This window comes from Tasmannia lanceolata, unplaced genomic scaffold (assembly GCF_043159265.1).
Source record: "Tasmannia lanceolata isolate RefF3 unplaced genomic scaffold, GAP_Taslan_0.1 ptg000006l, whole genome shotgun sequence".
NCBI classification, from domain to species: Eukaryota; Viridiplantae; Streptophyta; class Magnoliopsida; order Canellales; family Winteraceae; genus Tasmannia; species Tasmannia lanceolata.
Window position 1 is genome coordinate 2580256 of NW_027518683.1, and position 27797 is coordinate 2608052.

Below are 27797 nucleotides of genomic sequence, written 5' to 3' on the forward strand. Positions count from 1 at the left end.
TTTGAAACCGTTGGATAACTGTATCTCCTTCGTAGGAACCTTTAGAGCCCCTTTAGGAACACTTACGTCACGTTTTAGGTCTTAAGGTGTCCTAGAGTTAGGAGGTCCAGCCTCATCACGGATTGATTGCTATTATTAGCAATTGAGTCATAGATCTAGTTACAATAATTACCTTTTTTCCCATAGAAAAAACCTAGTTACCTAGGATGTAGGTTCACCTGCACTAGTCTAAGGGATGTCTTGCACTTAGATATGACCATATAGCATCTTAGATGGAGTACTAGGATAATGAAATCTACTCAACTTGAACTAAATAATCTCTCTTAAACTGTTGAAACAGTCATTCCAGTCTAGATTGATGTCTTAGACATCTTAAGCATATAGCTTAGTTCAGGCCACCGAACTACGTCGACTTTGATCCTAGTGAGGCTTGGGTACGTAGGCAGCTTGGATGCTTGATGACATACCAATCACAATTCGGCCCCACACACAATCAGTGGGGTTTTTTAGGGTAGTTTTTATTTTCTTTCATCATTTAAAACCTTAAATTAAAATTGATTAAATCACTTAGGACTTTTCCTCAAATTAGAATTTTATGAGAACTTTCACATAGATTGAATCCAAACGAATTAAGAAAATCAAGATACACATTAGGAAATGCATTGAATTAGATCTTATGATGCATGTCATACAGTTCGCACATTAATATAGAGTTAAATGAGCAATTTAAAAGAAATTCAAGAGAGTTAACTTTTGAAATTGAAAACCGGATTATCGGGCAATAATGGTGCATGTGGTGGTCACTCCCCATACATTTCATTCTCGTAATCAGGTAACGAATATAGATTTCTGGTCAATTGTGGGTCCTAGATCTCTCATCTAGGTGGTGACTCTGTCATTTTCTTTTGCGTGAAATTCAGATTGCTTTAGTGATCCCAAGTTCACGAAAAAGATCAATTAAATCAATAATAAAAAATGGCACACGCCATTCGCGTGGGTAGGAGAGACCAAGAGAGGCGGGTCATGCGTCGCGCCCCTCTCGCGGGATTGGGTCCCACACCAACATAGGATGATCCTATATTCTGGGCACACCCTATATATCCGCATGTGTGTGGGCGTGCGCGTGCTGCCGTGTTTTGATAATGACACAAACTCAACTTGACTTTTATTATTTAAGCAACTGTCAAAAGCTACTACATTTCCCACAAAACCATCTATTAAGATTCAAATATTCAAAGGGTTTGTGCATATAAAAGCCATCGTTTTCCGTTTTCCTATTTCATTTATTATTTGATTTCAATTGCAACCCTTTTTTTTACTGAGGAAGTCTAGGAGAGTCTAGACTCACAGGCGGCCTTGTAAAAAAGGAAGCAAACGGCGTGCTTGCAAAAATTATGTCTTTAATTTTTCTGTGCGTGCCCCTATCTAAAATGGGGTCTGATCTGACCAATAAGTATGCCCTTTCGACCTGTTTTTGCAAGGGTGTCTGTGAGTCTAGAGTAGACTCAACTATAAATGTTCTTTTCAATAATTTCATATTAATCAAAGTATTGCTCGCAGTGTGTTGTAGGCTTGTAGCTTTATCACATATTCTTTTGTCCGAAGTCCCTTTTAGTTGAGGGATCGCGTTAGAAATCAATTACATCTACAGAAAATCTTCTATCAATTATTTCCCCCCGCTTTCATATCAACTTACCCTCTCTCCCTTCCGAATCGAAGGCCATGTATTTATTCATACTCTGAAGGTCATTTCAAAGAAGAGGGTGTTTGGGGTACCTTTTTTCAGCAGCAACCTGTAGCAACGACAAGGCGCGATTGGTAAGCAACAAAAATTTATATTTTCATCTTCATGTAGGAAAACGGGTTTGCGGTTCCTTGAGAGATACGACGAGTTCAGTTCCTTGTCTTTTGCACATCATGGGATTTCGTCTTTTTATATTCAAAGCCAAATCCCGTTTTTACAACTGTTTTCCTATTTCCTTAACACTGGAGGCCATTTCACCTCCGTTTTTACAAGTGTTTTCTTATTTCCTTTACACTGAGTCATAATATGGAGGCCGTTTCACCTCCGTTTGTACAAGTGTTTTCTTATTTCCTTAACACTGAGTCTGAATCTCCTCGTCTTTTCACCGACTTTCTCTCTCTCAAAAGTCAAAACATCTAGAGGCCCCAGTTTTGATTGAGCCAAAAACACATCTTGAGGAATTTTTTTTAGAGGAAATTGATAAACTTTAGGTATATCATTATAAATTGAAGGTTATGGTAACAAAACTTGAACTGTGGTTGTTCAAATTTCCTCTTTTTTTCCATCTGAAATCAAAAAATGGAAAAGCATGTGCTTTTGGAAAATGTTTTTCTTTTCCAAACTTTTCCAGAAAATTCCTGCAATCCAAACAGGACCAATCTTCTTCATTTCTCATATACCCAAAACGCATATAACAGAGTCGATCTAAAGTAAAAGAAGACATGCACACACAAAATGAAGAACAAAATCGATTTAACAAAAAATAAAAATAAAAGGCAACCCAGATAAATGCATTTAAAGATGAAATTATCTTGCTTTTAAGCCGAATCTCCCTTTACCCATTTTGGAAGGAATACCCATTACTATGGGCTCCACAAATAAAAGAATCCTTTTAAAAATTTCAACTGAGCCTACTCATTAGACTGCAAATCTAATAAAAGAATCCTTTTAAAATTTTCAACTGAGCCTACTGATTAGACTGCAAATCTCCTACATCAACCATTAATTTTGAAAATGTAAACTCTACTACTATTACAAATTTAACCATATAGATTTGGGTACCTCTAAAATAACCAAATTTCAGCAGCTACAACAATAGCAACCTGTACCAACAACGGCAAAGCGCGATTGGTAAGCAACAAAAATTTATATTTTCATCTTCATGTAGGAAAATGGGTTTTCGGTTCTTTGAAAGATACGACGAGCTCAGTTCCTTGTCTTTTGCGCATCATGGGATTTCGTCTTTTTATATTCCAAGCCAAATCCTGTTTTTACAACTGTTTTCCTGTTCCTTAACACTGAGTCATAATATGGAGGTCGTTTCACTTCCGTTTTTACAAGTGTTTTCTTATTTCCTTAACACTGAGTCTTACATAATATGGAGGCCAGTCTTACATAATATGGAGGCCGTTTCATTATAAGTAGGATTACATATACGGTCCAGATTTAACAGGGTTAAAACCCACTCTTGCTCTTTCTATGGAAGGGAATCTCCTCTCTCTCTCAAAAGTCGAAACATCGTGAGGCCCCAGTTTTGATTGAGCCAGAAACACATCTTGAGGATTTTTTTTTATTGTCTGAACGAAACTCCGTTTTGACGTTTGAGTGTTTTCCTTTCACATTTCCCCTCCCATTGTTAAATGAGATAAAAAATGACATCTATATAGGATTTTTCATGTGGTAATTAAATCTTCAAATTACAATGTTTATATTTCTAGTTTTCATCATATGTTTTTTGACGGATTTAAAAAGGCAATTCTAATATCTCTCCCCCCTTCTCACCATTGTTTTAAATCTGCAGGATGGCTTGGATTTCAACTTATTGGGTGTTTGGAATTATATTAGCTCAATGTATGCTTGGCCTGACATTCAATTGCCACTACCCGACAATCTTTAATTTCGGAGACTCAAACTCCGACACGGGGGCAATTTCTGCTGCATTTTTGCATTTCCCCACTCCAAATGGCCAAACTTTCTTCCATAAGCCATCTGGAAGGCTTTGTGACGGCCGCCTAATTATTGATTTCATAGGTAAGCCACTCAATTTATATTCAAATATAGTTTATCTTAGTATGTCATTATTATTCTTATGATATTACATGAATGATGTTTACATATTTACTTCAACTGATGATCTCATTTTTGTGGGTTTTTTTTAACTGATTAGTCATGTTGGATCATTCTAATCATACTGAAGAATTGGGATTACCATTTTTGAATGCCTACGTAGATCCAATTGGAACTAGCGTTGGGCATGGAAAAAGTTTCCGACATGGAGTAAATTTTGCAACAGTAGGATCCACTATTCGGCCACTTAGCGTTTACGGCCCTAATCTTACCGGATTTTATAGCCCCTTTTCTCTTGACATACAAGTGCTGCAATTCTCTCAATTCAAAGCACGGTTGAACGATCTTTACAATGAAAGTGAAGGGAAATTTTCCAAGACCCAGAGATTTCTCCAAGTCTCTCTATACTTTGGACATTGGCATAAACGATTTGGGTGCTAGTTTCCAATCAATGCCAATTGAGGAAGTTAGGGCATCCATTCCTGATATCCTCAATTCTTTCTCAAAAGCTGTTCAGGTAAGTAAAATTTAGTGATAATGTTGATGATCTAAGAAATGAGTGTTTTTTCTATTTAAAAAAGAAAAAGAAGAAAAAAGAGAGAAGTTGGTGAGATCTCCCCCTCTCGTCTTTTCCTAAAGAAAACTAAAAGAAGACTAAAACAGAAATTTGAGAAGCTTAAAGAAGACTAGCTAAAACTTGAGAAGAAGCTCTCCCACCTTTTTTCGTTGGTGGTGGAGAACCTATGTGTATTGCTGTATTTATAGATTACATATCTTCTTTGAGTATACAATATACAATCAAGGATCCTCTCTTTGATAATTCTTTTTCCTTGATTATGCTATACAAGTTATGTTGCCTAAATACAAGGCCAGCTTGGACAAGTGAAGATCTGTTGCCTTAATCAAAATGACAGCTGCGACAAATCTTTATGAGGCAACAATTACTAACTTAATTGACGTTCTCTTTTTCTTCTTTTAAGAGCTTGATTGTTGCCTTGATTCCTAGGATCCCATAGGCTGCCATCACGGTCCTTTTTAGCACCTTGATTATGATCTTCTTTACTCCCCGCAAATTGGATTGGAGTCGAAGGTTGGATTTTCTCTTCTTCCATCTTCTCTATTGGATTTTTCTTCATTGTAGCACAAGCATTGTAGAGGGCGAGCCTTGGCGCAACTGTAAGGTTCCTCCATTGTGACCTAGTGGTCATGGGTTCGAGTCAGGGAAACAACCGCTCTGCAGAGCAGTCAGGCTCCGTACATATAGCCCTCCCCCAACCCCACAATGGTGAGATCCTCATGCACTGGGTCGCCCCTTTTTTTGTCGTAGCACAAGCATTGTGTTGGAGGGTTTTTCAACTACTTCTTGAAGGAGGTTTTTTCTATGTTCTCGGCATAGAGACTTGGAGGTTATTTTGTGGCTACATAAAAGGTTGGAGAGAAGAGTTTTATCGCTGGATTTTACAAGTAGCGTTAACATTGTACTTTGTTAGTTCTAAATTGTAGATTGAGTGTTGCCTTGTCTGTGGAGTAGCCCATTGTGGTGAAAAATGTATATTCTTTTCTTCATTTGGTTGTTTGTTTTGCTTTCCTTTGGTGGTTGTAGTTTGTTGGCATATTTTCTCCATCTTGTTGTGCAAGATCTTGGGTATTTCTGTGTGTTCTCCCGTGGTAGATTGGTGGTAGATTTTGGTCGCCACAAGGAGATAAACCCGAGCTTTTATTTCCATTTTTGTTATATTTTATAATATAATTCATTAATATGATAGCTTATACTTTACAATAACCTAGTGAAATGAAACTCTACTTTCCTAAAGTCTCTCGAGCAAGCCCTTTCTCAAAGTCTAATTTTCTTTTCATTTTTCGAGCCTCATCTAGATACCTTTACTTTTATGTAATCGCATATGTTTCTCTATTTGTCGATTTGCCTTAACATATTAGGGTTTTTAGGGTTTTAGAGTTTTAATAGAACAGATTTAGGTTTAAACTATCATAAATCTCTTAAGCAGTGTTGTTTTTTTTTCAGAGATCAGGATTTAATGCATAGAAGCAGAAAGAGATTTTGGTTCTAGAAAGCGAGTTGTTGTTGTGTTGGCCTTGTTGTCTTAAATAGGGTTTAGGGTTTGGTCTTGAGGTAGACATTTTGATTTTTCAGGATTTCAATCTAGAGAGCAGGTCTTTGTCTCGATGATTTCGGACTAGACCTGGGGTTTTATTTTAGATGAGTATGAAATACGGAGGTTCCTTCTTTGATTTTATGTTTCCTGGGTTTGGATGCGAGCAATGTTTTAGAAGGAGGTATCTATGGCTTTGATCTTCATGTTCATATAGAAAGATTGTTTTTTTTCTTTTCAATGGCACCTGTAGACACCCCATTTTGACCGTGTCCTAAGCCCTCCATGTTTGAGCAAAATCCTACCAAATCAATGATTCAGGACCTCAAATTATGCCCTAGGGTAGCTTAGGATCCCCCCAAGGTCCCTGTAAAATTTTGTCGAAATCGGATGAGATTTGCCTAATAAGACGAGCCGAATTAGAATTGTAGTGCAGAAGGGGAGTGAAATATCCTGTAAGCCAACCAATTTTTACACTAGAGCAAAAAATGGGGGTGCATTATCCCTGTAATGTCGCCCATGAAAAGTTTTATTTGAAAATACCCCTCATTTAGTTAAAATACAACATATACATGAATAGGGGGTTGTCCAATGTAACTTAAGGGCGAAAAAAAAATTTAGTTAATTTTTCATTAAACTTTTTTTCAAATTGCCACCCTTTTGCAACCAAAATCAAAGCAAAATTTTTGAAAAGAGGTTGTCCTATAAAATAATGGGGGACAAAAATTAAGGAAAAACTCTATAAATAGAGCATTTGAGCTCTCATTTAAAAGGGATTATGGCTCTTGATCTAATTTTAAAGAGGAGAGAGAGAGAGAGAAGATTCTAGAGAGAGAGAGAGCTTTCTAGAGAGAGAAAGAAAGAGATCTAGAGAGAGAAATGAGATCTAGAGAGGAAAAGAAGGAGATCTAGTGAGAAAGAAAGAAGTAGATCTAGAGAGAGAAAGGAGATCTAGAAAGAGAAAGAAGGAGATCTAGAGAGAGAAAGGAGATCTAGAGAGAGAAAGAAGATTTAAAGAGAAAAAGGAGATCTAGAGAGAGAAAGAAGATTTAAAGAGAAAAAGAAGGAGATCTAGAGAGAGAAAGAAGCTTTCAAGGAGAGATCCAAGAAGAAGAGCACAAGGTTAGTAGATTTTAAGTTTAATTTTGAGTTTCTTTGAAAATCTAACATAAAATGAGAAATCTAAGTGGAAAATGCTAAAAAATGGTTAAATCTAGTAACCTAGGGCTAAAATCTACCAAAATATATTTGAAAACATGTCTCATACGAAGATCTAAAGCAATTCACCTCAAATTTTGAGTTCTAGTTGAATTTTGATGTGAAAATGATAAAAATAAAGTGCTGTCCAGGTTCGTTTTTGCCATTTTTCATCAATTTTTCGGTTCGAATTCATGGAAATTTCTCGTGTAGAGGTGTAGTACTCGTCGAGATCTTCGATTTGGCGTGTAAAGGCCCAAAATCGGCCAAGAAACGAAAACGTTATGGCCGTTTTAAGATTTCAGTTCAAAATTAGGGTTAAAATGGTGAATCTGTGTGTTTTTGTGAAAATTCCTTAAAAATCTTCAAAACTGAAACTAACATGGTTAGATCTAAGCCTAATCAACATGTATTATCATATATTTGTGTCAAATTCACATAGATCATCTGTTTGAATGAAATTTTGATGTGAAATGTCATGAAATCGTATTGAATTACATGCTATCCACATTTTATTTTTATTTTTCACTAAAATCTATTTACATCTAGCAAAAATGATACACGTGGAAGTTGTAGATTTTTTCGAATCTTTGATTTGGCATCTCACGAGCCTCATAACGATGAAAAATGAAAAAGTTATGTTATTTTTAAGATGTCAGCCAAAAGCACTACATTTTCAGATTTGGACTTGATCGGAAATGGCCATTTTCCGGCCACTTCCGGCACGATCCAGCCAAAATTGTCAATGGAGAAAAGTTTATTTGATCAATTTGCTAAAACTTTGTAGTTGAACACGTTTCTTGAAAATGTATTTTTGATCCTCTGTTTTGCAAAATCAAATCAGAACTTCTGAAAAGCAAAACTGCAGAATTGAGATCTAAAATTTGCCCGAAGATGGTCATTTTTCGGCCACTTCCAGCGAGAATCGGCTGAATTGTATAACTAATCAAATGTTCCTTGATGTGTCCCCTACAACTTTGATGTGTATCACGTGTGCTAGTTTTACCATTTGGATAGTGTAATGGTAAATACAAATTTTCAGCTTCCATTTAGAATACAAATGTGTGCTTTTAATGCTTGATTCATGCTTAGTCTAGTGGGCGATGAAGGCGTTAGCCCAAGCCCATCCTTAGAGGACTTGTTCAGTCCTAGTAGCTCTCTCCTCTCTCATTTAGAAGACTTATTAAGTCTTTTAGACGTGTTTAAACTATAGAATCCTTCATTCATTGCAAGAGGCGATGAAGGCGTTAGCCCAAGCCCATCCTTAGGGGACTTGTTCGGTCCAAATAACACTCCCCTCTCTTATTTTTAGACTTGCCCAGTATCCTTCTTTCTCTCATTGCAAGGGCAATGAAAGAGTCATCTAGAGCCCAACCTTTTAGAGAGACATGCTATGTCTCAACAGAAAAATCTAACCCTTTTAGGAGACAAGCTATGTCTTGTGTAAAAATGTCACACCCTTTAGAGAGACATGCTTTGTCTCATAGAAAGTCACATCTTTAGGGAGACAAGCTATGTCTCAGCAGAAAAGTCAAACCTTTTGGAGACAGGCTTTGTGCTTTGTCTCTTTGATCATAGTGTTCTCTCTTCTAGGAGACTTGCCCAGTCTCATTAACACCCTTCTTTGTCTCATTTTCTTCTAAGAGACATGCCTTGTCTCATTAGCACCTCCCTCTTAGAGTTACTAGTTTCGGAGCCAGTCTTTTAACATAGGAGTCTGTCCTTAGCCAGAGAGTCAGTCTTTCAGGAGTCTGTCCAACCTCTCATCAAGTCATGTGATTTTTATCCGCCCTTGTAAGGTATAGGATGTTGTCCAACCCTTGCAAAGTCGTGATTCTGTCCAGTTCTCCCGCAAAGCATAGGATGTTGTCCAACCTTTGCGGGATATCAGGAGTCTGTCCTACCCTTATGATGATAGTATTCTGTCCTCTTGTGTCAAAAACAGTAAAAACACTTCAAAAACATCTGAAAAACTAAAAATCTAAAAATTCTTGAGTCATTAGGAGTAGTTAGGAAAGTCTGTTCCGAACTACGTTGGCTTGATCCTCTTCCAAGAGGTACGTAGTGCAGCTTGGGAATTTTATCCCAGGTCCAGCCAAACCTTCAAAACTAAATATTTTAAACCTTCCAAAAATATAAAAAATCTTCAAAACCTTTTAAAAAAGATCTTCCCCGAGAGTTAGGAGTCTGTCTTAGAAGTTTGGGATGTCTTAGAGTTAGGAGTCTGTCCTGGTTTTTGTTTATGCTTTGCTGTGTCTTGTCGTGTGAGTGTCCCTAGAGTTAGGAGGCCTCGAGTCGTGGATGCATTTAGTTAGCCATGGTTTTCCTTAGGACACACAGCCTAGTTACACATAGGATATAGGAACCACCGGCATTAGCTTAAGGCTAACCAACTTGCATTAGTTAGGGCATATAGGGAGTCTTAAAAATTACAATTCACTTGAACTTAAGTAATCGCACAAGAAGCTTTAAAAACAAGTCAGGTCTAGTTGATTGAGTCTAGGATAGCGGTCTTAGATGGTTAAGCATCGTAGTTTAGAATAGGTCATCGAACTACGTTGATTCTGATTATTCCCGAGGCCGGGATACGTAGAGCAGCCGGGATGGATGGCCATCCTGGTCCGAGTCAAATATTGCATTAGAGTCTTAGGGTTTGTCGTGTCGAGTTGTGTGTGGAGTCAAGTTATGATGTGTGTTTTGTTGTGTTTTCTTACTTTCTTGTGCAAACCTTATACCTTTAGCTTAGCATGCATGTGTTTGCACACCAGAACTTAGACACCAATTAAGTACGACACTCATAACCTAGTTATTCTTAGGTGACACTTATTTTATTTCTTTTATGTGTGCTTATCAATCATCTCCGAGACATGCATGATTAGGTAGACGTCTTCTTGGAGATATATGTTCCCATTTCATATGACTTCGCCCAAAACTCTTCAAAATCAATAAGTAAATGGCATAAGAGACCAGGTGTTTGCACTTGGGCGGATGAGGTGCTCTTTGGACCTTCCAAATTCGTAACCAGGCACGAACCTTCTTTTATATCTCTGGTTATCCATTGCAACAGAGCATAGTATGGGATCCAGGGCCCACTTCCTTGGATGACGACTCTTCTTTGTTTAAGGTACGTCTCGAATTCGGGCTAGTCCCCGAATCGAGAGGCATCTCACCTTACATCGCCACTCATGCTGTGAGAGGCATTCCTTTCGAGAGGCATCTAGAGACTCTCGTGGGGCTCATCCCCCGCCTCTCTCGGTTCGGGGTCCACAGCACCTAATAGAAAAATTAATGGTGTGTTTCAGCTACTATTCTTGCTCTCTTGCGTTAATGAGACATGACTACAAAAATCAATATGCAGTCATGTCTCATTCATGCTTCTCCCTTGTTGACATATGTACATCTCACCGGTGAATGTGGAAGGATAAGTGAAGGATGGGCTCTTTGAATTAGTAGGCAGGATGGCCTTTTACATTTCATTTTCGTTGTTTATATAATTTAATTTTTTTTATTTCCATGCAACCAGGAGTTGTTTTGTCTTTTCCCTTTCATAAAATTCAAATGATTATCAGTTTTGGTAGGAACACACTCCATCAACACTAGTTCGGTATGCATGTACCTGCCACAGGACCTGCTTCCTGTTCTCTTGTGGAATGCAATATCACAACTCAGAAAGCTTTCCATATCAAGCGACTATTGTAATAATAAATAAGCCGAGAACTCAAGAAATATACGTAGCACTCCACTAAGATGGATTGACAACAGTGATGATATCTAACAAAATTTTCAGTGTAATGTGACAATCTTTTAGTAGAATAGAGGACAATGTAACTAAGGTTGTGAAAGATACTGTCTGGTGCTAAATCTTATACAGGAGAACCAAAGACTATATATGCATGCAAAAATTAACTTTTGTTTTGTGTTGCAGCAACTTTACCATGAAGGGGCAAGGACAGTTTTTATACATAACATAGGACCTCTTGGATGTAAGCCTGTACGTGTAAAAACTGCTCGGAAGCCTCGTATTTATGATCAAATTGGGTGTCTGAAACCTAGAAACAGTGTTTCCCAAGAGTTCAATCGGCTACTCAAGGATAGAGTGATCCAGTTAAGGCAACAAGTTCCTTATGCTAGGTTAATATATGTCGACATTTATTCTGCGAAATATGAATTGACTTCGGATGCCCAGAAGCAAGGTAATGCAATCACTCTTTCTTCTATGTAGGTAATTGTGTATGTATAAATTTATCTTTCTTCTATGTATGTAATTGTGTATGTATAAATGGGAAATGATTTCAGCACTCCACTCTTTTTATAAGATGCGTGAAAGCATCTTATCGTTTAGTATTGTAGACATCCCATTTTGACCGAACCCTAATAGCGGCGTTAGGATAGAAACCCTATCAAACTAGTGTTTTAGAGTCCCCAATTGGTTCCTAAAATAGGTTACGGTCTCATTTAGGTCCCCATAAAATTTCATCCGAATCCGTCGTGATTTTCCTGGTAAACGAGCGAAGTTTGTACTGTAGTGTAGTGTAGGATTAAGGGTGGCGATTTAGCTAGAAAAGGGGGTGCGTTTGAACCTGTAAAGCCAGTTCAAATTTACTGCGGTGGGCTGTCCAGGAAGATATATGGGTGTGCAGATTAATGTGCAGCATAATTGAGGGGTGCATTATCCGGAAGCAGGGCAGTTTGGTAAATAGGGAGATTCTTTTCTTCCTTTTCAAGTTACAATTAGGCCTAATCATAAGCTAATAATGCTTAAGGCTAGGGTTAGTTGGGGAAAAGAATATTAGGAAGCTTCTTCGTAGGAGGTTTAAAGGCTTTTGATCTCAGTCATTTATTGATAAAGGCAATTTAAAGGGTTGAGATCAAAAGGGTAGGAAGATATTTTGGCAAAGATCCCCCCCTGTTTTCTACTTGGGCACCCCCCTGCCAGTATAAAAAGTTTTGAAAATGCATAAGGTGGGTTGTCCAAGATAACTAATGGGGGTCAAAAATTAATCCAAATTCCTATAAATAGAAGTGATAAGTCTCATTTTAGAAAAAAAATTAGGGTTTTCTTTGCAAATACTAGAGAGAGAAAGAGAGAGAAATCTTGTGAGTGAAAATAGATCTAGAAACCCTAACCCTCTTCATCTTCTCCGGCGAGATCTCGCCGGAATCCGTCCAAACTCCGGCAGTCCAACCGCCTTCATATCCTTTTCACCCCTATGGTTTTCAAAGCTTTAGAACTTCACCATAGATTTCTTCATCATTCAACACAAGTTGCTAAAATAGGTTAGTTGCTACATTATTTTAGATTTATATATGTTGTTGATCATGTAAAACTGCTCATATATGATGTTGATCGTAGAAAATGACTTTTTCGAGCTTTTCTGTTGTGAATCAGCAACAACTTTTAACATAAGAGTTGTAGATCATCTTGAGTAGATAAATTTCGGTATAACATTCATTAAATTTGGTGAAGAATTGAGCAAGTTACATTGATTTTAAAATTTCAGCTCAAAAAGGGGTTAAAATGAGGATTTTCGTGATTTCTGCTCTTATCCAATAGGAATTAGTAAAATATTTGAACATGAAAGTTGTTAAGCATGATGTTTAGAACTGTATTGATGTTCATGATATTTTTCGATTTGAAGTGTGTGAAGCGCTATAGTCAAAACAAATTTTAGTTTTTTTGAATTCTGTTTTCTTGAAATCAGATCGGAAATGTCGATTTTCCTGCCATCTCCGGCCGGATTTAGCCAAAGTGATAAACGAAGAAAGTATTCTAAAATCTATTCTATAAAACTTTAATGTTGAGTACTTTTCCTGAATCTAATATTTTAAGTGTTAAAATTGTGATTCAAACTTTCAGCTTTTTTGAAAACTGAGATTCTGAAATCAGATCGGAAATGTCAATTGTCCGGCTATCTCTGGCCGGATTTAGCCAGTGTGGTGAACTAGAAAAGTGTTATTTCATCTATTCTCTAAAACGTTTATGTTGAGTACTTTTCTTGAATCTGATAGTTTAATGGTTAAATTGTGATTCAAACTTTCCGCTTTCCTGAAGAACTGAGATTCTGAAATCACATCGGAAATGTCAATGTTCCGGCTATCTCTGACCAGTTTTGACCGGAGTGGTGAACTAGAAAAATATTTTTTCATCTATTTTCTAAAACTTTGATGTTGAGTAATTTTCTTGAATGTGGCATTTGAATAGATAAAACCGTGATTGAAACTTTCAGCTGTCTTGAAAAAATTGAGATTCTGAAATCAGCACAGAGATGTCCATTTTCCGATCATCTCTGGCAAGATTTGGCCGGGGAGATGAACTAGAGACATGTTATTTAATGAGTGCTCTAAAACTTTGTTGTTTTTAGTTTTTGATGAAATTGAGGTTTAGTGTGTGGAAAATTCAATTCAAAATCTCAATTTCTGCGGTATTGTGCTTTTAATGGCAATCAGCCTCGAGATGATCATTTTCAGGCCACTTCCGGCCAGAACCAGTCGGAGATGTAAACTTGGAAAATGTCATGAAAGTCTAGATCTACAACTTTGATGTTTATGGGTTTTGATGAATTCGATGTTTGAGTGGTCAAATCATCCATTAAAAAATCACATTGTTCACATCAAATGTCATTATTATGTCTTTTCATGCAAGTCACGGATAATTTGAGCTTTAGGCTATACAAATGACGTTTTTTTTTATATGTTGTGAACTTAGTAACATGTCATAAATCATATATTAGACAATTTCCATAATTTACTTTGTACTTTTGGGCATATTTTGTGAAAATCTCATGTTTAAATTTATAATCTGGACAGAAAATCTTTAACATGCAACAATTGATAGTAAATCATATTTAAAATTCATGTAAATTGTACAGTAAGCTTCTCTGGTCAAGATCAAGTTACTGTAATAATTTAAACTTATTTAGATTAGATTTACTGTGAGTTGCTGTGTAAATCTATAATATGGACAGAACTCTGCAACATTGTAAAACTGATAGCAAAACATATTTATAATCTATAAAATTTTTACAGTAATCTTATCTAGTCAAGAGAAAGCTACTGTAAACATTTCAGCTTAATCCGAATAGATTTGCAGTACGTTGATGTGTAAATCTATAATCTGAACTGAAAATTTTGAAATCCTTAATAAAATCGAAATAAATTCAATTTGTTATAAAAATTTTCAGAGAATTCTAATACCACATGTATTTAATCTTTAAACTATTGAAACAGAACCTTAGGAATCATTGATTTCCTTTGTAAATTTGCAATGCTATGATAGTTTAATCGCGAAGATTCCGTTCATAACCGTATCTTAATTGTGATCAATCCTTAATAATTTGAGCATTTAAATTATAGTATGTTGTTGGCTCCGAGGTCCACTGTCCATGGAAATCCTGATAAATATGCCAGGCAATAACATACTATAACTTACGTGTTAAATTATTCAAGGGTAGAAAGCACGATTCCCTTTCATGAATGCAACTCGAGGCTGAAACTTGCCAATAATAGAGCCATTGGTATTCCTTAGATGTTAGGAATCGAAAATCTTTGAAAAATTAAATATCATTAACTTAATAAATTAAGATCATTTGATCCATGCTTTTGAAACCGTTGGATAACTGTATCTCCTTCGTAGGAACCTTTAGAGCCCCTTTAGGAACACTTACGTCACGTTTTAGGTCTTAAGGTGTCCTAGAGTTAGGAGGTCCAGCCTCATCACGGATTGATTGCTATTATTAGCAATTGAGTCATAGATCTAGTTACAATAATTACCTTTTTTCCCATAGAAAAAACCTAGTTACCTAGGATGTAGGTTCACCTGCACTAGTCTAAGGGATGTCTTGCACTTAGATATGACCATATAGCATCTTAGATGGAGTACTAGGATAATGAAATCTACTCAACTTGAACTAAATAATCTCTCTTAAACTGTTGAAACAGTCATTCCAGTCTAGATTGATGTCTTAGACATCTTAAGCATATAGCTTAGTTCAGGCCACCGAACTACGTCGACTTTGATCCTAGTGAGGCTTGGGTACGTAGGCAGCTTGGATGCTTGATGACATACCAATCACAATTCGGCCCCACACACAATCAGTGGGGTTTTTTAGGGTAGTTTTTATTTTCTTTCATCATTTAAAACCTTAAATTAAAATTGATTAAATCACTTAGGACTTTTCCTCAAATTAGAATTTTATGAGAACTTTCACATAGATTGAATCCAAACGAATTAAGAAAATCAAGATACACATTAGGAAATGCATTGAATTAGATCTTATGATGCATGTCATACAGTTCGCACATTAATATAGAGTTAAATGAGCAATTTAAAAGAAATTCAAGAGAGTTAACTTTTGAAATTGAAAACCGGATTATCGGGCAATAATGGTGCATGTGGTGGTCACTCCCCATACATTTCATTCTCGTAATCAGGTAACGAATATAGATTTCTGGTCAATTGTGGGTCCTAGATCTCTCATCTAGGTGGTGACTCTGTCATTTTCTTTTGCGTGAAATTCAGATTGCTTTAGTGATCCCAAGTTCACGAAAAAGATCAATTAAATCAATAATAAAAAATGGCACACGCCATTCGCGTGGGTAGGAGAGACCAAGAGAGGCGGGTCATGCGTCGCGCCCCTCTCGCGGGATTGGGTCCCACACCAACATAGGATGATCCTATATTCTGGGCACACCCTATATATCCGCATGTGTGTGGGCGTGCGCGTGCTGCCGTGTTTTGATAATGACACAAACTCAACTTGACTTTTATTATTTAAGCAACTGTCAAAAGCTACTACATTTCCCACAAAACCATCTATTAAGATTCAAATATTCAAAGGGTTTGTGCATATAAAAGCCATCGTTTTCCGTTTTCCTATTTCATTTATTATTTGATTTCAATTGCAACCCTTTTTTTTACTGAGGAAGTCTAGGAGAGTCTAGACTCACAGGCGGCCTTGTAAAAAAGGAAGCAAACGGCGTGCTTGCAAAAATTATGTCTTTAATTTTTCTGTGCGTGCCCCTATCTAAAATGGGGTCTGATCTGACCAATAAGTATGCCCTTTCGACCTGTTTTTGCAAGGGTGTCTGTGAGTCTAGAGTAGACTCAACTATAAATGTTCTTTTCAATAATTTCATATTAATCAAAGTATTGCTCGCAGTGTGTTGTAGGCTTGTAGCTTTATCACATATTCTTTTGTCCGAAGTCCCTTTTAGTTGAGGGATCGCGTTAGAAATCAATTACATCTACAGAAAATCTTCTATCAATTATTTCCCCCCGCTTTCATATCAACTTACCCTCTCTCCCTTCCGAATCGAAGGCCATGTATTTATTCATACTCTGAAGGTCATTTCAAAGAAGAGGGTGTTTGGGGTACCTTTTTTCAGCAGCAACCTGTAGCAACGACAAGGCGCGATTGGTAAGCAACAAAAATTTATATTTTCATCTTCATGTAGGAAAACGGGTTTGCGGTTCCTTGAGAGATACGACGAGTTCAGTTCCTTGTCTTTTGCACATCATGGGATTTCGTCTTTTTATATTCAAAGCCAAATCCCGTTTTTACAACTGTTTTCCTATTTCCTTAACACTGGAGGCCATTTCACCTCCGTTTTTACAAGTGTTTTCTTATTTCCTTTACACTGAGTCATAATATGGAGGCCGTTTCACCTCCGTTTGTACAAGTGTTTTCTTATTTCCTTAACACTGAGTCTGAATCTCCTCGTCTTTTCACCGACTTTCTCTCTCTCAAAAGTCAAAACATCTAGAGGCCCCAGTTTTGATTGAGCCAAAAACACATCTTGAGGAATTTTTTTTAGAGGAAATTGATAAACTTTAGGTATATCATTATAAATTGAAGGTTATGGTAACAAAACTTGAACTGTGGTTGTTCAAATTTCCTCTTTTTTTCCATCTGAAATCAAAAAATGGAAAAGCATGTGCTTTTGGAAAATGTTTTTCTTTTCCAAACTTTTCCAGAAAATTCCTGCAATCCAAACAGGACCAATCTTCTTCATTTCTCATATACCCAAAACGCATATAACAGAGTCGATCTAAAGTAAAAGAAGACATGCACACACAAAATGAAGAACAAAATCGATTTAACAAAAAATAAAAATAAAAGGCAACCCAGATAAATGCATTTAAAGATGAAATTATCTTGCTTTTAAGCCGAATCTCCCTTTACCCATTTTGGAAGGAATACCCATTACTATGGGCTCCACAAATAAAAGAATCCTTTTAAAAATTTCAACTGAGCCTACTCATTAGACTGCAAATCTAATAAAAGAATCCTTTTAAAATTTTCAACTGAGCCTACTGATTAGACTGCAAATCTCCTACATCAACCATTAATTTTGAAAATGTAAACTCTACTACTATTACAAATTTAACCATATAGATTTGGGTACCTCTAAAATAACCAAATTTCAGCAGCTACAACAATAGCAACCTGTACCAACAACGGCAAAGCGCGATTGGTAAGCAACAAAAATTTATATTTTCATCTTCATGTAGGAAAATGGGTTTTCGGTTCTTTGAAAGATACGACGAGCTCAGTTCCTTGTCTTTTGCGCATCATGGGATTTCGTCTTTTTATATTCCAAGCCAAATCCTGTTTTTACAACTGTTTTCCTGTTCCTTAACACTGAGTCATAATATGGAGGTCGTTTCACTTCCGTTTTTACAAGTGTTTTCTTATTTCCTTAACACTGAGTCTTACATAATATGGAGGCCAGTCTTACATAATATGGAGGCCGTTTCATTATAAGTAGGATTACATATACGGTCCAGATTTAACAGGGTTAAAACCCACTCTTGCTCTTTCTATGGAAGGGAATCTCCTCTCTCTCTCAAAAGTCGAAACATCGTGAGGCCCCAGTTTTGATTGAGCCAGAAACACATCTTGAGGATTTTTTTTTATTGTCTGAACGAAACTCCGTTTTGACGTTTGAGTGTTTTCCTTTCACATTTCCCCTCCCATTGTTAAATGAGATAAAAAATGACATCTATATAGGATTTTTCATGTGGTAATTAAATCTTCAAATTACAATGTTTATATTTCTAGTTTTCATCATATGTTTTTTGACGGATTTAAAAAGGCAATTCTAATATCTCTCCCCCCTTCTCACCATTGTTTTAAATCTGCAGGATGGCTTGGATTTCAACTTATTGGGTGTTTGGAATTATATTAGCTCAATGTATGCTTGGCCTGACATTCAATTGCCACTACCCGACAATCTTTAATTTCGGAGACTCAAACTCCGACACGGGGGCAATTTCTGCTGCATTTTTGCATTTCCCCACTCCAAATGGCCAAACTTTCTTCCATAAGCCATCTGGAAGGCTTTGTGACGGCCGCCTAATTATTGATTTCATAGGTAAGCCACTCAATTTATATTCAAATATAGTTTATCTTAGTATGTCATTATTATTCTTATGATATTACATGAATGATGTTTACATATTTACTTCAACTGATGATCTCATTTTTGTGGGTTTTTTTTAACTGATTAGTCATGTTGGATCATTCTAATCATACTGAAGAATTGGGATTACCATTTTTGAATGCCTACGTAGATCCAATTGGAACTAGCGTTGGGCATGGAAAAAGTTTCCGACATGGAGTAAATTTTGCAACAGTAGGATCCACTATTCGGCCACTTAGCGTTTACGGCCCTAATCTTACCGGATTTTATAGCCCCTTTTCTCTTGACATACAAGTGCTGCAATTCTCTCAATTCAAAGCACGGTTGAACGATCTTTACAATGAAAGTGAAGGGAAATTTTCCAAGACCCAGAGATTTCTCCAAGTCTCTCTATACTTTGGACATTGGCATAAACGATTTGGGTGCTAGTTTCCAATCAATGCCAATTGAGGAAGTTAGGGCATCCATTCCTGATATCCTCAATTCTTTCTCAAAAGCTGTTCAGGTAAGTAAAATTTAGTGATAATGTTGATGATCTAAGAAATGAGTGTTTTTTCTATTTAAAAAAGAAAAAGAAGAAAAAAGAGAGAAGTTGGTGAGATCTCCCCCTCTCGTCTTTTCCTAAAGAAAACTAAAAGAAGACTAAAACAGAAATTTGAGAAGCTTAAAGAAGACTAGCTAAAACTTGAGAAGAAGCTCTCCCACCTTTTTTCGTTGGTGGTGGAGAACCTATGTGTATTGCTGTATTTATAGATTACATATCTTCTTTGAGTATACAATATACAATCAAGGATCCTCTCTTTGATAATTCTTTTTCCTTGATTATGCTATACAAGTTATGTTGCCTAAATACAAGGCCAGCTTGGACAAGTGAAGATCTGTTGCCTTAATCAAAATGACAGCTGCGACAAATCTTTATGAGGCAACAATTACTAACTTAATTGACGTTCTCTTTTTCTTCTTTTAAGAGCTTGATTGTTGCCTTGATTCCTAGGATCCCATAGGCTGCCATCACGGTCCTTTTTAGCACCTTGATTATGATCTTCTTTACTCCCCGCAAATTGGATTGGAGTCGAAGGTTGGATTTTCTCTTCTTCCATCTTCTCTATTGGATTTTTCTTCATTGTAGCACAAGCATTGTAGAGGGCGAGCCTTGGCGCAACTGTAAGGTTCCTCCATTGTGACCTAGTGGTCATGGGTTCGAGTCAGGGAAACAACCGCTCTGCAGAGCAGTCAGGCTCCGTACATATAGCCCTCCCCCAACCCCACAATGGTGAGATCCTCATGCACTGGGTCGCCCCTTTTTTTGTCGTAGCACAAGCATTGTGTTGGAGGGTTTTTCAACTACTTCTTGAAGGAGGTTTTTTCTATGTTCTCGGCATAGAGACTTGGAGGTTATTTTGTGGCTACATAAAAGGTTGGAGAGAAGAGTTTTATCGCTGGATTTTACAAGTAGCGTTAACATTGTACTTTGTTAGTTCTAAATTGTAGATTGAGTGTTGCCTTGTCTGTGGAGTAGCCCATTGTGGTGAAAAATGTATATTCTTTTCTTCATTTGGTTGTTTGTTTTGCTTTCCTTTGGTGGTTGTAGTTTGTTGGCATATTTTCTCCATCTTGTTGTGCAAGATCTTGGGTATTTCTGTGTGTTCTCCCGTGGTAGATTGGTGGTAGATTTTGGTCGCCACAAGGAGATAAACCCGAGCTTTTATTTCCATTTTTGTTATATTTTATAATATAATTCATTAATATGATAGCTTATACTTTACAATAACCTAGTGAAATGAAACTCTACTTTCCTAAAGTCTCTCGAGCAAGCCCTTTCTCAAAGTCTAATTTTCTTTTCATTTTTCGAGCCTCATCTAGATACCTTTACTTTTATGTAATCGCATATGTTTCTCTATTTGTCGATTTGCCTTAACATATTAGGGTTTTTAGGGTTTTAGAGTTTTAATAGAACAGATTTAGGTTTAAACTATCATAAATCTCTTAAGCAGTGTTGTTTTTTTTTCAGAGATCAGGATTTAATGCATAGAAGCAGAAAGAGATTTTGGTTCTAGAAAGCGAGTTGTTGTTGTGTTGGCCTTGTTGTCTTAAATAGGGTTTAGGGTTTGGTCTTGAGGTAGACATTTTGATTTTTCAGGATTTCAATCTAGAGAGCAGGTCTTTGTCTCGATGATTTCGGACTAGACCTGGGGTTTTATTTTAGATGAGTATGAAATACGGAGGTTCCTTCTTTGATTTTATGTTTCCTGGGTTTGGATGCGAGCAATGTTTTAGAAGGAGGTATCTATGGCTTTGATCTTCATGTTCATATAGAAAGATTGTTTTTTTTCTTTTCAATGGCACCTGTAGACACCCCATTTTGACCGTGTCCTAAACCCTCCATGTTTGAGCAAAATCCTACCAAATCAATGATTCAGGACCTCAAATTATGCCCTAGGGTAGCTTAGGATCCCCCCAAGGTCCCTGTAAAATTTTGTCGAAATCGGATGAGATTTGCCTAATAAGACGAGCCGAATTAGAATTGTAGTGCAGAAGGGGAGTGAAATATCCTGTAAGCCAACCAATTTTTACACTAGAGCAAAAAATGGGGGTGCATTATCCCTGTAATGTCGCCCATGAAAAGTTTTATTTGAAAATACCCCTCATTTAGTTAAAATACAACATATACATGAATAGGGGGTTGTCCAATGTAACTTAAGGGCGAAAAAAAAATTTAGTTAATTTTTCATTAAACTTTTTTTCAAATTGCCACCCTTTTGCAACCAAAATCAAAGCAAAATTTTTGAAAAGAGGTTGTCCTATAAAATAATGGGGGACAAAAATTAAGGAAAAACTCTATAAATAGAGCATTTGAGCTCTCATTTAAAAGGGATTATGGCTCTTGATCTAATTTTAAAGAGGAGAGAGAGAGAGAGAAGATTCTAGAGAGAGAGAGAGAAGATTCTAGAGAGAGAGAGAGCTTTCTAGAGAGAGAAAGAAAGAGATCTAGAGAGAGAAATGAGATCTAGAGAGGAAAAGAAGGAGATCTAGTGAGAAAGAAAGAAGTAGATCTAGAGAGAGAAAGGAGATCTAGAAAGAGAAAGAAGGAGATCTAGAGAGAGAAAGGAGATCTAGAGAGAGAAAGAAGATTTAAAGAGAAAAAGGAGATCTAGAGAGAGAAAGAAGATTTAAAGAGAAAAAGAAGGAGATCTAGAGAGAGAAAGAAGCTTTCAAGGAGAGATCCAAGAAGAAGAGCACAAGGTTAGTAGATTTTAAGTTTAATTTTGAGTTTCTTTGAAAATCTAACATAAAATGAGAAATCTAAGTGGAAAATGCTAAAAAATGGTTAAATCTAGTAACCTAGGGCTAAAATCTACCAAAATATATTTAAAAACATGTCTCATACGAAGATCTAAAGCAATTCACCTCAAATTTTGAGTTCTAGTTGAATTTTGATGTGAAAATGATAAAAATAAAGTGCTGTCCAGGTTCGTTTTTGCCATTTTTCATCAATTTTTCGGTTCGAATTCATGGAAATTTCTCGTGTAGAGGTGTAGTACTCGTCGAGATCTTCGATTTGGCGTGTAAAGGCCCAAAATCGGCCAAGAAACGAAAACGTTATGGCCGTTTTAAGATTTCAGTTCAAAATTAGGGTTAAAATGGTGAATCTATGTGTGTTTTTGTGAAAATTCCTTAAAAATCTTCAAAACTGAAACTAACATGGTTAGATCTAAGCCTAATCAACATGTATTATCATATATTTGTGTCAAATTCACATAGATCATCTGTTTGAATGAAATTTTGATGTGAAATGTCATGAAATCGTATTGAATTACATGCTATCCACATTTTATTTTTATTTTTCACTAAAATCTATTTACATCTAGCAAAAATGATACACGTGGAAGTTGTAGATTTTTTCGAATCTTTGATTTGGCATCTCACGAGCCTCATAACGATGAAAAATGAAAAAGTTATGTTATTTTTAAGATGTCAGCCAAAAGCACTACATTTTCAGATTTGGACTTGATCGGAAATGGCCATTTTCCGGCCACTTCCGGCACGATCCAGCCAAAATTGTCAATGGAGAAAAGTTTATTTGATCAATTTGCTAAAACTTTGTAGTTGAACACGTTTCTTGAAAATGTATTTTTGATCCTCTGTTTTGCAAAATCAAATCAGAACTTCTGAAAAGCAAAACTGCAGAATTGAGATCTAAAATTTGCCCGAAGATGGTCATTTTTCGGCCACTTCCAGCGAGAATCGGCTGAATTGTATAACTAATCAAATGTTCCTTGATGTGTCCCCTACAACTTTGATGTGTATCACGTGTGCTAGTTTTACCATTTGGATAGTGTAATGGTAAATACAAATTTTCAGCTTCCATTTAGAATACAAATGTGTGCTTTTAATGCTTGATTCATGCTTAGTCTAGTGGGCGATGAAGGCGTTAGCCCAAGCCCATCCTTAGAGGACTTGTTCAGTCCTAGTAGCTCTCTCCTCTCTCATTTAGAAGACTTATTAAGTCTTTTAGACGTGTTTAAACTATAGAATCCTTCATTCATTGCAAGAGGCGATGAAGGCGTTAGCCCAAGCCCATCCTTAGGGGACTTGTTCGGTCCAAATAACACTCCCCTCTCTTATTTTTAGACTTGCCCAGTATCCTTCTTTCTCTCATTGCAAGGGCAATGAAAGAGTCATCTAGAGCCCAACCTTTTAGAGAGACATGCTATGTCTCAACAGAAAAATCTAACCCTTTTAGGAGACAAGCTATGTCTTGTGTAAAAATGTCACACCCTTTAGAGAGACATGCTTTGTCTCATAGAAAGTCACATCTTTAGGGAGACAAGCTATGTCTCAGCAGAAAAGTCAAACCTTTTGGAGACAGGCTTTGTGCTTTGTCTCTTTGATCATAGTGTTCTCTCTTCTAGGAGACTTGCCCAGTCTCATTAACACCCTTCTTTGTCTCATTTTCTTCTAAGAGACATGCCTTGTCTCATTAGCACCTCCCTCTTAGAGTTACTAGTTTCGGAGCCAGTCTTTTAACATAGGAGTCTGTCCTTAGCCAGAGAGTCAGTCTTTCAGGAGTCTGTCCAACCTCTCATCAAGTCATGTGATTTTTATCCGCCCTTGTAAGGTATAGGATGTTGTCCAACCCTTGCAAAGTCGTGATTCTGTCCAGTTCTCCCGCAAAGCATAGGATGTTGTCCAACCTTTGCGGGATATCAGGAGTCTGTCCTACCCTTATGATGATAGTATTCTGTCCTCTTGTGTCAAAAACAGTAAAAACACTTCAAAAACATCTGAAAAACTAAAAATCTAAAAATTCTTGAGTCATTAGGAGTAGTTAGGAAAGTCTGTTCCGAACTACGTTGGCTTGATCCTCTTCCAAGAGGTACGTAGTGCAGCTTGGGAATTTTATCCCAGGTCCAGCCAAACCTTCAAAACTAAATATTTTAAACCTTCCAAAAATATAAAAAATCTTCAAAACCTTTTAAAAAAGATCTTCCCCGAGAGTTAGGAGTCTGTCTTAGAAGTTTGGGATGTCTTAGAGTTAGGAGTCTGTCCTGGTTTTTGTTTATGCTTTGCTGTGTCTTGTCGTGTGAGTGTCCCTAGAGTTAGGAGGCCTCGAGTCGTGGATGCATTTAGTTAGCCATGGTTTTCCTTAGGACACACAGCCTAGTTACACATAGGATATAGGAACCACCGGCATTAGCTTAAGGCTAACCAACTTGCATTAGTTAGGGCATATAGGGAGTCTTAAAAATTACAATTCACTTGAACTTAAGTAATCGCACAAGAAGCTTTAAAAACAAGTCAGGTCTAGTTGATTGAGTCTAGGATAGCGGTCTTAGATGGTTAAGCATCGTAGTTTAGAATAGGTCATCGAACTACGTTGATTCTGATTATTCCCGAGGCCGGGATACGTAGAGCAGCCGGGATGGATGGCCATCCTGGTCCGAGTCAAATATTGCATTAGAGTCTTAGGGTTTGTCGTGTCGAGTTGTGTGTGGAGTCAAGTTATGATGTGTGTTTTGTTGTGTTTTCTTACTTTCTTGTGCAAACCTTATACCTTTAGCTTAGCATGCATGTGTTTGCACACCAGAACTTAGACACCAATTAAGTACGACACTCATAACCTAGTTATTCTTAGGTGACACTTATTTTATTTCTTTTATGTGTGCTTATCAATCATCTCCGAGACATGCATGATTAGGTAGACGTCTTCTTGGAGATATATGTTCCCATTTCATATGACTTCGCCCAAAACTCTTCAAAATCAATAAGTAAATGGCATAAGAGACCAGGTGTTTGCACTTGGGCGGATGAGGTGCTCTTTGGACCTTCCAAATTCGTAACCAGGCACGAACCTTCTTTTATATCTCTGGTTATCCATTGCAACAGAGCATAGTATGGGATCCAGGGCCCACTTCCTTGGATGACGACTCTTCTTTGTTTAAGGTACGTCTCGAATTCGGGCTAGTCCCCGAATCGAGAGGCATCTCACCTTACATCGCCACTCATGCTGTGAGAGGCATTCCTTTCGAGAGGCATCTAGAGACTCTCGTGGGGCTCATCCCCCGCCTCTCTCGGTTCGGGGTCCACAGCACCTAATAGAAAAATTAATGGTGTGTTTCAGCTACTATTCTTGCTCTCTTGCGTTAATGAGACATGACTACAAAAATCAATATGCAGTCATGTCTCATTCATGCTTCTCCCTTGTTGACATATGTACATCTCACCGGTGAATGTGGAAGGATAAGTGAAGGATGGGCTCTTTGAATTAGTAGGCAGGATGGCCTTTTACATTTCATTTTCGTTGTTTATATAATTTAATTTTTTTTATTTCCATGCAACCAGGAGTTGTTTTGTCTTTTCCCTTTCATAAAATTCAAATGATTATCAGTTTTGGTAGGAACACACTCCATCAACACTAGTTCGGTATGCATGTACCTGCCACAGGACCTGCTTCCTGTTCTCTTGTGGAATGCAATATCACAACTCAGAAAGCTTTCCATATCAAGCGACTATTGTAATAATAAATAAGCCGAGAACTCAAGAAATATACGTAGCACTCCACTAAGATGGATTGACAACAGTGATGATATCTAACAAAATTTTCAGTGTAATGTGACAATCTTTTAGTAGAATAGAGGACAATGTAACTAAGGTTGTGAAAGATACTGTCTGGTGCTAAATCTTATACAGGAGAACCAAAGACTATATATGCATGCAAAAATTAACTTTTGTTTTGTGTTGCAGCAACTTTACCATGAAGGGGCAAGGACAGTTTTTATACATAACATAGGACCTCTTGGATGTAAGCCTGTACGTGTAAAAACTGCTCGGAAGCCTCGTATTTATGATCAAATTGGGTGTCTGAAACCTAGAAACAGTGTTTCCCAAGAGTTCAATCGGCTACTCAAGGATAGAGTGATCCAGTTAAGGCAACAAGTTCCTTATGCTAGGTTAATATATGTCGACATTTATTCTGCGAAATATGAATTGACTTCGGATGCCCAGAAGCAAGGTAATGCAATCACTCTTTCTTCTATGTAGGTAATTGTGTATGTATAAATTTATCTTTCTTCTATGTATGTAATTGTGTATGTATAAATGGGAAATGATTTCAGCACTCCACTCTTTTTATAAGATGCGTGAAAGCATCTTATCGTTTAGTATTGTAGACATCCCATTTTGACCGAACCCTAATAGCGGCGTTAGGATAGAAACCCTATCAAACTAGTGTTTTAGAGTCCCCAATTGGTTCCTAAAATAGGTTACGGTCTCATTTAGGTCCCCATAAAATTTCATCCGAATCCGTCGTGATTTTCCTGGTAAACGAGCGAAGTTTGTACTGTAGTGTAGTGTAGGATTAAGGGTGGCGATTTAGCTAGAAAAGGGGGTGCGTTTGAACCTGTAAAGCCAGTTCAAATTTACTGCGGTGGGCTGTCCAGGAAGATATATGGGTGTGCAGATTAATGTGCAGCATAATTGAGGGGTGCATTATCCGGAAGCAGGGCAGTTTGGTAAATAGGGAGATTCTTTTCTTCCTTTTCAAGTTACAATTAGGCCTAATCATAAGCTAATAATGCTTAAGGCTAGGGTTAGTTGGGGAAAAGAATATTAGGAAGCTTCTTCGTAGGAGGTTTAAAGGCTTTTGATCTCAGTCATTTATTGATAAAGGCAATTTAAAGGGTTGAGATCAAAAGGGTAGGAAGATATTTTGGCAAAGATCCCCCCCTGTTTTCTACTTGGGCACCCCCCTGCCAGTATAAAAAGTTTTGAAAATGCATAAGGTGGGTTGTCCAAGATAACTAATGGGGGTCAAAAATTAATCCAAATTCCTATAAATAGAAGTGATAAGTCTCATTTTAGAAAAAAAATTAGGGTTTTCTTTGCAAATACTAGAGAGAGAAAGAGAGAGAAATCTTGTGAGTGAAAATAGATCTAGAAACCCTAACCCTCTTCATCTTCTCCGGCGAGATCTCGCCGGAATCCGTCCAAACTCCGGCAGTCCAACCGCCTTCATATCCTTTTCACCCCTATGGTTTTCAAAGCTTTAGAACTTCACCATAGATTTCTTCATCATTCAACACAAGTTGCTAAAATAGGTTAGTTGCTACATTATTTTAGATTTATATATGTTGTTGATCATGTAAAACTGCTCATATATGATGTTGATCGTAGAAAATGACTTTTTCGAGCTTTTCTGTTGTGAATCAGCAACAACTTTTAACATAAGAGTTGTAGATCATCTTGAGTAGATAAATTTCGGTATAACATTCATTAAATTTGGTGAAGAATTGAGCAAGTTACATTGATTTTAAAATTTCAGCTCAAAAAGGGGTTAAAATGAGGATTTTCGTGATTTCTGCTCTTATCCAATAGGAATTAGTAAAATATTTGAACATGAAAGTTGTTAAGCATGATGTTTAGAACTGTATTGATGTTCATGATATTTTTCGATTTGAAGTGTGTGAAGCGCTATAGTCAAAACAAATTTTAGTTTTTTTGAATTCTGTTTTCTTGAAATCAGATCGGAAATGTCGATTTTCCTGCCATCTCCGGCCGGATTTAGCCAAAGTGATAAACGAAGAAAGTATTCTAAAATCTATTCTATAAAACTTTAATGTTGAGTACTTTTCCTGAATCTAATATTTTAAGTGTTAAAATTGTGATTCAAACTTTCAGCTTTTTTGAAAACTGAGATTCTGAAATCAGATCGGAAATGTCAATTGTCCGGCTATCTCTGGCCGGATTTAGCCAGTGTG

The 27797-nt window shown here is 37.0% G+C and overlaps 2 pseudogenes; both read left to right on the top strand.

Moving 5' to 3' along the window:
* The first annotated feature begins 3546 nt into the window (after positions 1-3546).
* On the top strand, positions 3547-11341 carry LOC143878117 (GDSL esterase/lipase At5g14450 pseudogene; annotated as a pseudogene).
* A 6922-nt stretch (positions 11342-18263) lies between these two features.
* Positions 18264-26082, top strand: LOC143878118 (GDSL esterase/lipase At5g14450 pseudogene; annotated as a pseudogene).
* Positions 26083-27797: the final 1715 nt, after the last annotated feature.